The sequence below is a fragment of the Leiobunum rupestre genome, chromosome 7 (assembly GCF_980474605.1).
Source record: "Leiobunum rupestre chromosome 7, qqLeiRupe1.1.hap1, whole genome shotgun sequence".
Classification (NCBI taxonomy): Eukaryota; Metazoa; Arthropoda; class Arachnida; order Opiliones; family Sclerosomatidae; genus Leiobunum; species Leiobunum rupestre.
In genome coordinates this window covers 45,456,966-45,472,590 of record NC_143390.1, presented here as the reverse complement: position 1 = coordinate 45,472,590, position 15,625 = coordinate 45,456,966, and the positions used below count along the sequence as shown (strand labels likewise).

Sequence of the window (15,625 nt, the reverse complement as noted above, 5' to 3'; positions counted from 1 at the left end):
GGCATTTTCGTCAAAGAGCCGCTCACGCTCACGTCTTTTTGAGCGGTTAAACTTTCGCTCCTCTCTTTCCGCTCTTTTTTTGAGCGGTAAAATTGGCGCTCCTCTCATTATTGTTTTGCGCTCTTTTAAAAAGATATTTTGCCGCTCATTTTCGCTCATAATAACAAATCCGCTCACAATGAGATGAGCTGTGCCCAACACTGAATAGTTCACGGTCAGGTCCGGACTGGCCAGGTCGGCTGGTCGGCGATCGCCGAGGGCCCCCGGCTCAAGGGGGCCCCAAATAGCTTATAATAAAATTTTCCTAAAGGTCCTTTCGACGCGTTTCAAATTAATGTGCACGTAGAATCTAGTACACTTTAAACGTTATTTGTTGTCCTATAAATAACCATTTAGATTTTTATCCATACCCCACACCGGCCGGTCCTCTAGCCGAGGGCCCCCAAAGCAGCCAGTCCGGGCCTGTTCACGGTGTAGAGTAATTCTCCCCACCAATACAGGTCCGCATTATCCATAAGGCAGACTAGGCAAAGTGCCTAAGGCCTACGAAAATTTTAGGAGACATTAGGGCCTACGAAGGTCCGAAAAGTCGGTAAATGAGAGATTTTAGCCTAAGGCCTACGGAAAGGTTAAAACGGCCCTTAGCGTAAAAGGTGTACACTTTTTGTTCCAGAACAAGCTAAAAGTATCCACCTATTAAATACCGATCAGATGAAATAATTTGAAGTTGAGCTTACCCAAAAGCGTCTGTTTATATCCCAACCTTATAATGACTCAATATCGATAAAAGGAGACATATCCTTTACACATTACCGAGAAAATGCGTCCGCAGTCAGTATTGGCGCCAATCTAATTAGACATAAACTTCCAAAGAAATGAACCACGAGCAGAAGCACCTAATGAGAGCGAGTGCAAGAGCGAACTGCAGCCAGCGCGTTGCACTTCTTCCAATTCTGACAGCGACAAGAAACAACTCTCCAAAGCGTATTAGATTATTAGCAGGCGGCCGGCGAAAGCAATATCCCGCAGTCACCGCGTGAGACGCTTGTCAGAGGGAACAAGCTCCACTAAAAGCTTACTCTAGTCCGGCGCTTCAGTCGACATCTACTTCGCGAAACCGAACATTTTGCGATTAACGCCTAATTGTAATAATTTCATATTAATTTAAATAAAAAAATTAAATTAATTTAATTTAATTTAAATTAATAAATTAAATTAAATTAAATTAAAAAAATTAAATTGAATTAATTTCTTATTAATTTAAATTAATAAAATAAATTTCATTAATATCTTATTAATTATTAATTTAAAATACACTTCGTTAACTACATACTAATTTCATTTAAATAAAATTTCATATTAATTTAAATTAAATTTCATATTAATTTAAATTAAATTTCATATTAATTTAAATTAAATTTCATATTAATTTAAATTAAATTTCATATTAATTTAAATTAAATTTCATATTAATTTAAATTAAATTTCATATTAATTTAAATTAAATTTCATATTAATTTAAATTAAATTTCATATTAATTTAAATTAAATTTCATATTAATTTAAATTAAATTTCATATTAATTTAAATTAAATTTCATATTAATTTAAATTAAATTTCATATTAATTTAAATTAAATTTCATATTAATTTAAATTAAATTTCATATTAATTTAAATTAAATTTCATATTAATTTAAATTAAATTTCATATTAATTTAAATTAAATTTCATATTAATTTAAATTAAATTTCATATTAATTTAAATTAAATTTCATATTAATTTAAATTAAATTTCATATTAATTTAAATTAAATTTCATATTAATTTAAATTAAATTTCATATTAATTTAAATTAAATTTCATATTAATTTAAATTAAATTTCATATTAATTTAAATTAAATTTCATATTAATTTAAATTAAATTTCATATTAATTTAAATTAAATTTCATATTAATTTAAATTAAATTTCATAGTAATTTAAATTAAATTTCATAGTAATTTAAATTAAATTTCATAGTAATTTAAATTAAATTTCATAGTAATTTAAATTAAATTTCATAGTAATTTAAATTAAATTTCATATTAATTTAAATTAAATTTGATATTAATTTAAATTAAATTTCATATTAATTTAAATTAAATTTCATATTAATTTAAATTAAATTTCATATTAATTTAAATTAAATTTCATATTAATTTAAATTAAATTTCATATTAATTTAAATTAAATTTCATATTAATTTAAATTAAATTTCATATTAATTTAAATTAAATTTCATATTAATTTAAATTAAATTTCATATTAATTTAAATTAAATTTCATATTAATTTAAATTAAATTTCATATTAATTTAAATTAAATTTCATATTAATTTAAATTAAATTTCATATTAATTTAAATTAAATTTCATATTAATTTAAATTAAATTTCATATTAATTTAAATTAAATTTCATATTAATTTAAATTAAATTTGATATTAATTTAAATTAAATTTCATATTAATTTAAATTAAATTTGATATTAATTTAAATTAAATTTCATATTAATTTAAATTAAATTTGATATTAATTTAAATTAAATTTGATATTAATTTAAATTAAATTTGATATTAATTTAAATTAAATTTCATATTAATTTAAATTAAATTTCATATTAATTTAAATTAAATTTCATATTAATTTAAATTAAATTTGATATTAATTTAAATTAAATTTCATATTAATTTAAATTAAATTTCATATTAATTTAAATTAAATTTCATATTAATTTAAATTAAATTTCATATTAATTTAAATTAAATTTGATATTAATTTAAATTAAATTTCATATTAATTTAAATTAAATTTGATATTAATTTAAATTAAATTTCATATTAATTTAAATTAAATTTGATATTAATTTAAATTAAATTTCATATTAATTTAAATTAAATTTCATATTAATTTAAATTAAATTTCATATTAATTTAAATTAAATTTCATATTAATTTAAATTAAATTTCATATTAATTTAAATTAAATTTCATATTAATTTAAATTAAATTTCATATTAATTTAAATTAAATTTGATATTAATTTAAATTAAATTTCATATTAATTTAAATTAAATTTGATATTAATTTAAATTAAATTTGATATTAATTTAAATTAAATTTGATATTAATTTAAATTAAATTTGATATTAATTTAAATTAAATTTGATATTAATTTAAATTAAATTTCATATTAATTTAAATTAAATTTGATATTAATTTAAATTAAATTTCATATTAATTTAAATTAAATTTCATATTAATTTAAATTAAATTTCATAATAATTTAAATTCAATTTCATATTAATTCTAAATTTTAATTCTAAATTTTAATTCTAAATTTTAATTCTAAATTTTAATTCTAAATTTTAATTCTAAATTTTAATTCTAAATTTTAATTCTAAATTTTAATTCTAAATTTTAATTCTAAATTTTAATTCTAAATTTTAATTCTAAATTTTAATTCTAAATTTTAATTCTAAATTTTAATTCTAAATTTTAATTCTAAATTTTAATTCTAAATTTTAATTTAATGTTTTAATTCTAAATTTTAATTCTAAATTTTAATTTAATGTTTTAATTCTAAATTTTAATTTCATGTTTTAATTCTTAATTTTAATTTCATGTTTTAATTCAAAATTTTAATTTCATAGTTACTTCTAAATTTTTATTTCATATTAATTTAATTCTAAATTTTTATTTCATATTAATTGAATTCTTAATTTTATTTCATATTAATTTAATTCTTAATTTTAATTTAATATTGATTCCAGCCCCACTAGATTGATGGCTCCATATTAATAGAACAGACAACGATCAATCGAAGCGACGAAGCCCACTATATACTCCCCATTTTCTACCATGGAATGTCAGTTTGCAGATATTCAAAAGTGTCAACCAAAAGGAAATATATCAAATCCGTCCCTTTAGCAGAGTATAGCTCCGGCGCCATCAAAGATATGTCGTCCTAAAGAGAGAGGTACGAGCTGTACGCGTAAATAGAGCATCTCAGCGAGAGAGAGTGAAGCAATTAGGAAAGCCGTGTGGGAAGTGACATTCCGGGGAATTAGATTTCAAACTTTCAATTTTTTTTTGTTGCCTCTCGTCTTCGTCAGCTTCCTACTTCGCAGACGCTAATTTATATCCCCCCAATCCCCCCCCCCCTTCGTTACAGTATTTCAGTTTGGAATCCGAAATGGGGCTGTTGACTTTTTGCAGGCACGGGTCACAATTCACCTATTCATTTATTGCTCGTGCTTTAAAAAAGAGATTCAACCGCGAAACGCGATAGGGCCGCTTATCTCCGCTGAGAAGATAACGCGAACACAAACAGAACGAGAAAAGTACACCTTCCAAGTTCGGTATAGCGATCTTGTGCCAACTTGCCAAGGAACTGCCGGATGGGAGTAGCTGCCTCCTAATCTGATTAATTGCAATTATAAACACTAAATTTTCCGTTTTCAATCGAAGCGGTTTAGGCTTAAGTCGACTTCGGATAAAATTGGGTCTAAGTTGATAACATCATTTGTTTTAAGGGAATTTGAACGTTAGAGCGAGAGTCAAGGAAGAGAACGTGACTACAAGAAATTCGAACCAAAAATCCTGGCTGATTTATAGTGTTTAATATTTTTAAAGAATCTTTTACAATAAATTTACATTATTAGATTAATATGGTTGTTTTTCTTAAATATAGGTTTGTAGACTTCCTGTACTTTTCCACTAACTCTAGTTCCAAAACCAGGTAACTCGACTTAAACGAATTTGCTTTCACACCTTTTTCAAAAGATCGTTTCAATCTTCGTTAATAGTAAAAATATAGTTTCAAAGTTACCGATTTTTACCATTTTAAAAAGCTTCGAGTAATTTATGGCGATACTATTTTTAAAAACTTTAATGTTTTTCATTGAAATTTAATTTTCTGAGATATCTGATTTTGGAACTACGGTAGCGTTTGCTCTAATAGTTATGGTGGATTAAGCAAATTGACATTTCTTGCACCTGCCGGTCCGACGGAAGCTACGGGTGATTGGCGCTAATTACGTTAAAAACAATTCGTAGCGCGTGCAAGCGAAGGATTTTTCGATTTATTTTCTACTGCCTTTCAATATTTCAACAAGCTGGCCATCATTTTCAGCGTTGTTTGCATAATGAGTAGTTAAATTTTGATTGTGAGAGTCACGTAGTTCGAACGTCATCTACGCGTACCGATTTATCTCGAAGTTCAAAACAACAGATAAAGAAATTTACAAACAATCGTTTTCACGCGGATTATCCGATTATCCATGGACCAAGAATCTAAGGGGACTCACTGCTCCCGATATTTTGACACGGTAGGCGTGGCCTAAATCGGAATGCTTACCAAGGTACATCAGCCGCTTTGAAGCGCCTCAAGAATTCTGTTCAACTATCACTACGAGGTTCTTAGTCGGGGCTTATAGGCGACAGTATGTACGATAAAGTTAGGTTAGGCTTAGTTCATTAATTTTTTTAAGTTTAGAAATGAAATGGATTCCAGTGAATTACATAAAAAAAACCCGCAGCCATACGCGGCTTACTGGTTATTTTTACTTAACACAATGGTTAATTACCATTACTTAAACTTTTAAAGAACCAATTTCAAAAATTAAAGGTCTAAGACTTACTAAGCCTAATCATTTAACCGACAACAACGGCGCCATTTTGTCAAAATTGAACGTGAACGATCCAGCTTCTTTACGAAACTACGCCGGAAATCGACTTCCTATTCCCAGTAACAAGGCGTGCTTTTTAAAGCCTGAACAGTGAGTCCTCTTAGATTCTTAGTCCATACATTATCCATATTCGAAATCAATCACAAAAGGTAGGCATTTTTCGCCCTCCGACGGAAATATCGTGCGCTAGATAAATTAATTTTTCCGAATGAATACCAGATTAGAGTTAAAATAATTTAAAAATGCATTCTTTTAATATAAATATTTATTAATTTAAAGTTAAAATTTAAAATAACAGTGTAATCTTTTCTGTTAAAATCAGCTATTACCTTTAAAAGATAATGCCAACCATGTTTCTTTAAATAATATATAATTATTAATATAGTATAGATAAGAAACTGTAACGTATACAACGATAAAATTGATAGTTTTTTCCTGTAAATACTCCGCAATCACGAAACTTACGTAATCTGAAATTTCAATATTGATTACACTTCCGCTCAACTTTCAAATACCTGCGTAAAACTTTGCTCTTTCGTAACACAGAAAATAATGTGCAATCCTTTTTAGCACCGGGTACTGCCGTGTAGGTACGATTTTTGCGCGCTTTAAATAAACATTTTCATTTCATTAAGGACCTCGTGGACAGAAAACGCTTAATTTTTCAATATAAATCAACAAGATAATTTTCCTTCGTGAGCTTGAGTGAAGCTTTTCATGAACAAATGGCGCCGGTTGCAAAAACCGAAAATAACTAGACATCTACTGAGAAGTTAATGTTTATTAATGAGAAATGCTGCCCATTTTAGTAGTGTCAGGTAACATTGATTTCGAGTATAGTATTTATAAATTATTTTGGAATAAATACCGAATTTTCGAATGCAAATCGTGCCACGATTTGTATCTTAAAAAAACCGAATAGTTTGGAAATTTAAAATGTAAAGGATCTTGTTAATTTTCACGTGAAAATGGGAGGAATGAATTGAGGAATTGAATACTTAACACATTCGAAATAACACGGATTAGAAGGTTGAACAAGTCAGCCGAGCCGTAATATAAGTTTCACATCGGATGTGTTTTACATTTTGCCCAACCTCGTTTAGAACAAGGTTAAAAAAGGCGGGTTTTTAGCAGGCTACCGAATGATACTCATTAACTTCTCTTGCCCAAGCAGTTGGGGCTCTGGGGCTCGAGTACTCACAAGGAAAACCAAACGAGGACCGAGCCCCCACAGAAATAAAATTGAGAAAAAATAGCAATCAGGGAAAGTTTTATGATCTTACTGCCGTTATTTGGTCCCGAATTCAGTCTTTTTACAGAAGTTATTTTGAGATTGCAGATGCAAGTAGCATTAAGATGATATAACCGTAAAATTGATTTCGATAGATTCGTCCAAACAGAAAATCGCCGCGTCGTGAACCCTATTTTACCTAAAATACCTTTGTAAAGTATGACATTGTGGCCAAGAAAGGCTTAATTATCTAGCCATGTACGCAGATATTTTTCGAAAGATATCGACTTCACTTTTATTATCAATGTATTCAATGACGGATGAGATATAGGAAAGAACACTTTTAAAAAAATATATATAAAAATAAAAATTTAGAGCTGTACATTTTCTTGCTTAAGTTTTAAGTAAATGAATTTTTGGATGAATTAAATAATAGCCCGTGCCCCACAGAAATGTTTTCCGATCGCCGCCGCTGTGCCCAAGTGCTTTTGAAATTATCAAATGCACAATTTTATGAAAACTCAATTGCACAAATTGGTATTACCACAAAGAAAATTGATATTTCTATTTGTCTGGTAACATTTCTTACCCTAAAGGCCTCGGAGTTATCAAATGTCAAATATGGAATATGTCGCACATTATGGCAACATTAGCTAGCTACACTTGGGGTAAAACAATAGCTCTACTCGAAAAACATTTCGATGTGAAACTACAAACGTTTGGTCCTTTGGCAACTCAATAAGTCCCGCAATTTCTATCGTTTTTGCTGAAATTTTGTTTGTTAAGTTTGTCACACCCAGTACATCAACCATATTGCTTTTGGTTTCATTGAGATTCCATCTTTGAAAATGGCAGACACATTTATACGAAAGGTTCGACACTTGCCAATTTTGCGTACGGGATTTTTTAGCTCAAAGTGATTTCAGAAATCAGTAACCGATTTTCAAATTTCAGAGAACGATTTTCGTGTTGAATTCTGGTTTTTTAGACGGATTTTGAGTTGATTTCAAGATTTATCAAATATTTTCTCTCTAGAATGTACGGTAGTTTCCCTAAACTGTAATTACCGAACGTTTTATCTGATTTGGTTGAAAATTTGCGAAATGCTTTGTTAGATTAGGTAAATTAGCCCTATTGTTAGCCCTATCTTGGAAAATGTCTGATACATTTATTCATCGTTATCTTAGTTTAAAAACGTCGTAACTCGGCTAGACTTACGACGTTTTTAAACTAAGTTAGGCTGGAGCATCTCTTTTACTCAGAAATATCTTTAATTATTTTTCAATCTAGATTCAGAACAAGACGTAGACGGTATATGCTTGAGGTTTCTTATAAATCAAGTGGAAATTTTGTGTAAACGCTAATTATTATTATTACATAACGGACGTAGTTTTAATCTAAATGGCCCCTTTGACCTCTTTCGTCATTATATTTTCATCTTAGGTAATTATTTATCAAAGCTATAATTAATTAATTCAAAAACACTGGCCTCGGGGTAGCTGTATCAGACAGGCAATTACATTCAAGTATACCCTTTAATTCCAATAATTAATAAACTCCATTTAGATATTCACTGCCAAATCCAATAAATAGTCATTGTCTTGGACAATCGTAAACAATCCATACCTCAAGCTGTGGTCCCGAAGACGTTCCCCGTCTGTCTGTCACAATCGGAAATAGCGCGTGCCGCGAATGAGTTCAAGCGACGGACGCCTCGGACGAGTGGACCAAATTCAAACGAGCCGACAAAACGTCTAATATCTGCCGCGCTTGGACACGAGTGCAGCCTCCGTTCGGCGTCAATTTAAGCAGCGAGTAATGATTCATGACGCGAACGTAGATAAAACGGTTCGCGACTCGCGCCATTCTTAGATTGTCGCCATGGAATAATGCAACAGTTTATATACAATGATGACGTCATCGGAGGGGGGGGGGCGGAGAACAACGGGAGAGAGGAACAAGTGAAAGTGTATTGTAAGGACGGCCAACTACGTAACTATTGACGTCACACTCTATTTCGTTACCTAAGTTTAAAAACGTCGTCACTCGAAATATCAAGTATTGAGCAAAATCAACCTTTGAAGCTTAGAAGACTTCTCGGAAATCACCAATATCCAACAAATTCATTAGAGAAACAATTTTCAATCACTTTTAAAGTTACGGTATCATTGGAAAGGTACACTATTTCTACTTTGAAAATTACTTTAAATAATTGAACTTTTACCAAACAAATAATAACCTAACGTCGGGTTAGAATGAAATTAATGTCATTTTTGACCAACAAATAACCTAACTTCGAGTTCGAATAAAATTAATGTCATTTTTGACCAACAAATAACCTAACTTCGAGTTCGAATAAAATTAATGTCATTTTTGACAAACAAATAATAACCTAACTTAGATAGCGTAACATCTATGATCAAGAGTGTATTATTTATCATTAGAAAATGTTCGAAACCCAGTTACCACGTATTTAAACTCGGGTAACGTTTTTAAGAAATATTAGGTACATAATTATACGACCTTATATTATTGAGAACTTAATGAATCGACGGACGAAGCAATTTGTTACGGTCACCCGTTACGAAGTTGCGGCGGGGTCTAAGCGATCGAGTAAGGACCGTGTTTGAATTTCTCTATCGAGATTAGCGACCAGCATTTTTCCGTTAATTAATTTGGGAGCCTTCTTGCAGATTGACAACGCGGAGAGCTCAGGTAACGTTCGCTAATCACGCCACGCGAACTGCGTCCCCGTCGGTTTAATGCCCTCCCTCGCTTCCGCAACCGCCAATTCGCGTCTTTTTCCAATATTTTGACATTCAATTTCGGAACAACGCTTAATAACTCTTCTCTAGCAGCGTTGCCTGGTCCCAAAACTTAAATTATCGAATTTCTAAATTATAGTACACAAGTACGGCCAACTTAAGGTGTTTTTTTTCGCCTGTCCCACTCCCAGGCCAAAAAGTGAAAACTTTTTGCCCTAAAGCGTTTTATTCGCCTGTTCTCGGGGTAAGATTTACCCTGTCCCGAATTTTGTTCGCTTGTTCCAGAGCTCAAACGTTACACTTTTTACTCCTCCTCGAAAGGAGGTGTAGAGGGAGTAATCTAGCTTATATAGAAAATTCGTCCGCACGAAAACATAACGGGTTTTGAACATCTTCACATGTGGCAAGTTTTTAATAAGGAATATCCAATTGTTAAATGCTATTTAATGACTTTAAAAGTTGCTTGATGACTTAGACCTAAGGTGGTGTCTTCTGTATTAGCCTAGCTGATTATTATTATTATTAAATAAATAAGAAAAATTAGTCCTATATTGATGATCTCACCACCGGTCGTCATATTAAAAACAAAACAAATATATAACCTTTAACCTCTAACTACTCCATTCTTACTCCATCTCGTTTTTTTTCGTCAAGATAGAATTGGAGTAAAATGACGTCATAGGGCTACACTTTTGAACCTACTCAAAAAACCCAGAACAGGCGAAAAAAAACCACCTTTAGATTACTCGCTATAGCGTGATAGCGCTTGATTAGAGTTGGCTGTGACTCACATATTTATTGTGTCACCCATGTGACACCCTATGTAACCTCCAAGTTCCACGGCCTATTTAGTTCCTACAACACGCTTGATTAGTCGGCCGTATTTGCGAGTCTAAGAAGGTAAAAACACTCGAAGGAGTATAATATTTCCACTCTTGGTCTACTAGGAGTAATATCACAGATTGGAAACGGCGTTCTTAAGTTTATAGAAAGAAACTTTCTAATTTATCGCACAAATATCGGAAATATCATAAAATTATCGCAAAAACCATATATAGTACGCGATTAAAATTATAGTACGGAGAAAATTGTAAGGTAATATTATCGAAATCAGGAATCCATACCTCTACTTGGAATGCTTATTGCGGCAGATTTTCGTTTCGATGTAGCTGACGGTTTTTTGACGTCACTATGTTAACTTCACAAATAACAACGTGGGAGGGGAGAGCGTGCTGAGGGTATTTTTTCTCTCGTAGGCGGGCCCAAAGCCGTCAAAGTGATTTTACTATACGCGATATGGCAGGATAAGCATTCCAAGTAGAGGTATGGATTCCTGACGAAGTGTCCTATAGTTATAGCACGGTTGGCAACACTGCCTCCGAGGTATAGCGCCTATGATCTAGCGTCTACTATTGTCAAATCAGTGGCGTAGCCAGGATTTTTGTGTGTGGGGGGCACACCATGAAAAAAGTACGTACATTTGGGGGAAGGCACGTGCCCCATGTGCCCTCTGGTTACACCACTGTGTCAAATTAGAGAAAATTGCTTAAATCTGGGGAATTTTACCACGTACGAAACGCAAAACAATGTAATATTGTAATACAAATTTAAATATGAACCTTTTATAGGTCCTATTTCATACATAATTTGAGCCTAGCGCCGCCGAACCATCGCCGATATTTTCTCTGACGCCGAACCACCACCGCCGAGTCATATACTTTTCAGCGCGCTGCCGATAAATTTTGATCCGACCGCCATTGTTTTTGACGTCCCTTTATTTTTTTCCTTCAAAAACACTTCGTATTTTTTTTTCTCAAAATTTTCAAAAAGGTGATAAACTTTTGCCCCTTCGCGCTGCCGCCGCCGAGGGTTTTTGAAAAATCGGCTGGGTAATTTTCGCGAAACGCCGCCGCCGACTCAATCAAATCGGCGCTATGCTCTATCCATAATGACCCTCAAATACGCATATTTGCGTATCATAAAACATCCTTACGCTACTGGCTGCCAACTAGGAGCAGCAAACACATGCAGCACCCCACAAAAGGAGAACGCAACCCGTCAAAAGTCATGCATTTTCTTGCGTACAGTTTTCATTGGTTAGACGCTTTAGCGTCTGCTGCCGTCGGAAGGGGAAAATTCGGAAATTGTCTTCCCCCCCACCAGTAAAACGTTCAGCGTTAAAGTTCGTCCAATGAAATTTGTACACAACACCGCGTTAGCGTGTTTAAAGGCTAGCTGCGTTCTCCTGGTGTTTGTTGCTCCTAGCTACCAAACACGCTACCTATCTAGTTTTCGATGACAACCAGAAGATGGTGTAGCGATATCTTTCGTTCGCCAAAAGCCTCTGTGTTTCTCGATTCCCGGAAGAGATTCTTCGCCCACACGGATAGAGAGCCTGCGATGTGTGATCGTGTCTTCCCTCCTGTACCAGAAGAAAGGGGGAAATATTAACACGATAAAAGGTTTATCACGAGGGAATCACGAGGTTAACAACATATTCCGGCTCTAATAATTTTGGTGGTACGAAGCGGTTAATCTATATCGATATAATCTGTCCCGTAGAATATTTAGGCGCTAATTACGGAATCAAGGCCCGACTACAAATTCGCGCGCGTGCGCTCTCGAAAACGTAGTTTTCTCCATCTAGGAGCAACAAACACAAGGAGAACGCAGCTAGCCCTTAAACACGCTTATGCAGTGGTGTACAAATTTCATTGGACGAGCCTTTGCGCTGAACGTTTTACGGGCGGGGGGAAGACAATTTGCCCCTTCCGACGGCAGCAGGCGCTAAAGCGTCTAACCAATGAAAACTGTACGCGAGAAAATGCACGACTTTTGACGGGTTGCGTTCTCCTTGTGTGGGGTGTTGTGTTTGTTGCTCCTAGTCTCCAGTAATATCCGCTCTCTCGGGGACCAAAACTATGTTTTTACAAGGGCCCGGGCCTGATCTCGGCGACCCTGCCGGCCACATATTTGAGACCGTCATGTCTATGGCTGTATGGAGAATGGCTAATTGTCTATGGCTAATTGTCTATGGCTAATTGTCTATGGCTAATTGTACAATTTCGATTAATTTGACTGTAGACCATATTGTATTGATAAGTATATGATAATCAGCTAGGCTAATACCCAAGGCACCACCTTAGGCCTAAGTCATCAAGCGACTTTTGAAGCCTTAAATTCAGGTGGCCGGGTTACAATGCGTAGGAAATAAACAATACAAATAACTCCAGATCGCCACTAACTGAAGAAAAATAGAGTGAGATTTTGATTAGTTTTATCGATGGATAAAAAACGTATTCGACAGAGAAGATAAAGTTTAATCGGAAAAAACTTATATTTAATCATAAAATTATCTCTATCGTCTGTGATAACTTTTATGATTTTATTATTTCAAATATCTTTCTAATAAATGAAGTTTATTAAGCGCATATATCTTACAACCAATATTTATCTTATTAAACATCAATTGCAACAATTACTCTAAAAACCTCGTAAATTAACTCTTAAGACCTCGTAACTTTACTCTAAAAACCTCGTAATTTTACTCTAAAAACCTCGTAACTTTACTCTAAAACCTCGTAAATTTACTGTAAAAATTACATAAAATTTCATTCAACATATTAGAACCATATCTATGGACAATAGAAGCATATTTTAATCTATCGATAATAGAAGCCACACGTTTATAAATTAATAATACAACCGTATTTCTATTCATTTATAATAGATTGTATTTGAATAGTTTCAATAATTTTGCGTTGAATAAAACTACCGTTAAAAGAATGGCGATAGAAACGCGAGACATATAAATGTAAAATAAATTAAAATGTTAGGCTTATTCATTGAATCAGAAATAACATAATAGTGATAAGTATGTCACAGAATGATTTCTGTCATACAGCGCTTGTGAAATCGCGAGGAACGGAAAATTCTTCACACCCTGCTCCATTCGTTGCCAAAATCACTGCTAGGTTAGTTTGACGAACTCAAGTTCGAAAATAACTACTTTCAAACCGGAAGCGAGTTAATTTTACATTCCGATTCAATAATTTGACACTGTTTCAAAGACTAATATCAAATCGCAAAGAGTTATTAGTCCTTATATACGCATCTGGTCAGTCTAATTCAGTATTTAATTAAATAACTTCCTTAATTTAGAAAATTATATTACGTATAATATAACTATTTTGGAAAATTATAGACCGAAATGTTATTTATGAAATTCTGGGATGGCAATTTTGGGCGTACAAATACATTGATTGTACCTTCCTCCTGAAATCTAGAAGGGTACAATGTACCCCTGTACCCTCTTATTTCTCCGCCACTGGTAGAATAATTAATCTATACTATTAACGTTGTTCGCCGGCTTCCGCTGATTATTCAAAATGCTTTTTGGAAGAATGCATAAATAGGGCCACCGAGAGCTGGCCCGGGCCCCGGTAAATAAATGTTCCTGGCCCTAAGATAAAGTATACGTCGTTTTCTCTCTTGTCTCGCCTGTGCATAGTGCGGGACGAAATTCATCATAAATTGAATTTCTAAAACTATTATAAAGATTAAATGATTTATGTAGAGCTCTGCGTAACAGATAAATTCACTGATAAAATTTCGATTAATCCTAAATATTTGGTTAACCGTTTATTTGTGGATATTATCCATGCATAAACAACGATTTAACACGCAAAAAATAATTTATATTTTCGGATAATTGTAGGTTATGGATATAAATAAATAAGTGGTTAATTTTTATCCAAACGCCGAACTCTAGATGTATGAATTATTAAATATTTTCACATTTTAACATTTTATATAGTTTGGAAATTTAAGATGCGCGGTAAATTTTAAGCCGCGATTTGGCGGGAAATTCACGCGCAATTTAATCGTCGTTGTTTATTTTTTTGAAATACATGAAAAACGTTTGATCTTATCCATGGCTAACGGTCCACCGAAAGCCATTTAAGCCGCGTTCACACTAGACACTTTGGAAACGTTTTAAGCCGGTTTCGAAAGATTAAATTGTAAGACTTTGCTGTCGAATGTATTTATCGTATGTCTATTAATACGCTTGACACCGAAATTGTTCAATTTGATCTTTCGAAACCGTTTTAAAACGTTTCCAAAGGTTTACATGTGGGCGTACGTGCGCGTACAGCTACGCTAACGGTTCACCGAATGCCAATAGCTAATATTATAACTCACTTTGGTAAATTTAAAGAGCTAATTTTAAGCGTGACACACACCCCGACGAGAAAGCAAAAGGCAAACAATAAAGCCACAGACCTGATAGGCGTACTTCCCGTTCGAACGTTCACCTTTGCGCGACGCAAGAAGAGAGCGCGCGAAAAAACCACTTTCTCCTGTCGCGTCTGAGGTGAGAAAAAAGAGCGACAAGAAATATTGCCGATTCCCGGCAGAAGAGTTCTGGGCGGGGAGGAGGAGTGCCTGCCAAGAACGTGTTTAGATTACCGAGAACGTACGAGGCTACCCCGTTTACAGAAACATCAGATTACTGCAATTCTATACCCCAGTTCCGCCAGACACTACTGGGGTACCACAATTTGATAAGATACCAATTACTTTGTATCTTATCACTTATAATTTCATCACGCAACCAGCAATTTCTTTTCTAATAACTAAAAAGGCAAAACCACAAACCAGGGCAAGCCTGCGACACTTATTAAAACCTTTAAAAGGCAAGAGAATAAAAACAAATAAAACGGCAAAGTAGAGTTAAAAACGATAAAAATACCAACAATTAACCTGGACAAATGTCCCCGAACTTGTTGGTTAGGTAACGCGTGAGTCTTTCAAATACAATCATCTTTTCAGTGAGGTTCATATCTCCAAGGTTTACAGAAACAACTACCAGAAGCATATAATAAATCTCTAGGCCGTTAAAA

The 15,625-nt window shown here is 32.8% G+C and overlaps 1 protein-coding gene across 2 annotated transcripts in view; it reads right to left on the bottom strand.

The window, feature by feature from the left end:
* Positions 1–15,089, bottom strand: part of LOC149936512 (putative 3',5'-cyclic phosphodiesterase pde-5) — a 151,730-nt gene extending 136,641 nt beyond the window's left edge. For both annotated transcript variants that reach the window (XR_016472210.1, XM_090153134.1), the window contains exon 1: positions 15,006–15,089. The gene's annotated coding sequence lies outside the window, so the exon portion shown is untranslated. The remainder of the gene's footprint in view (positions 1–15,005) is intronic.
* Between the last annotated feature and the right edge of the window lie 536 nt (positions 15,090–15,625).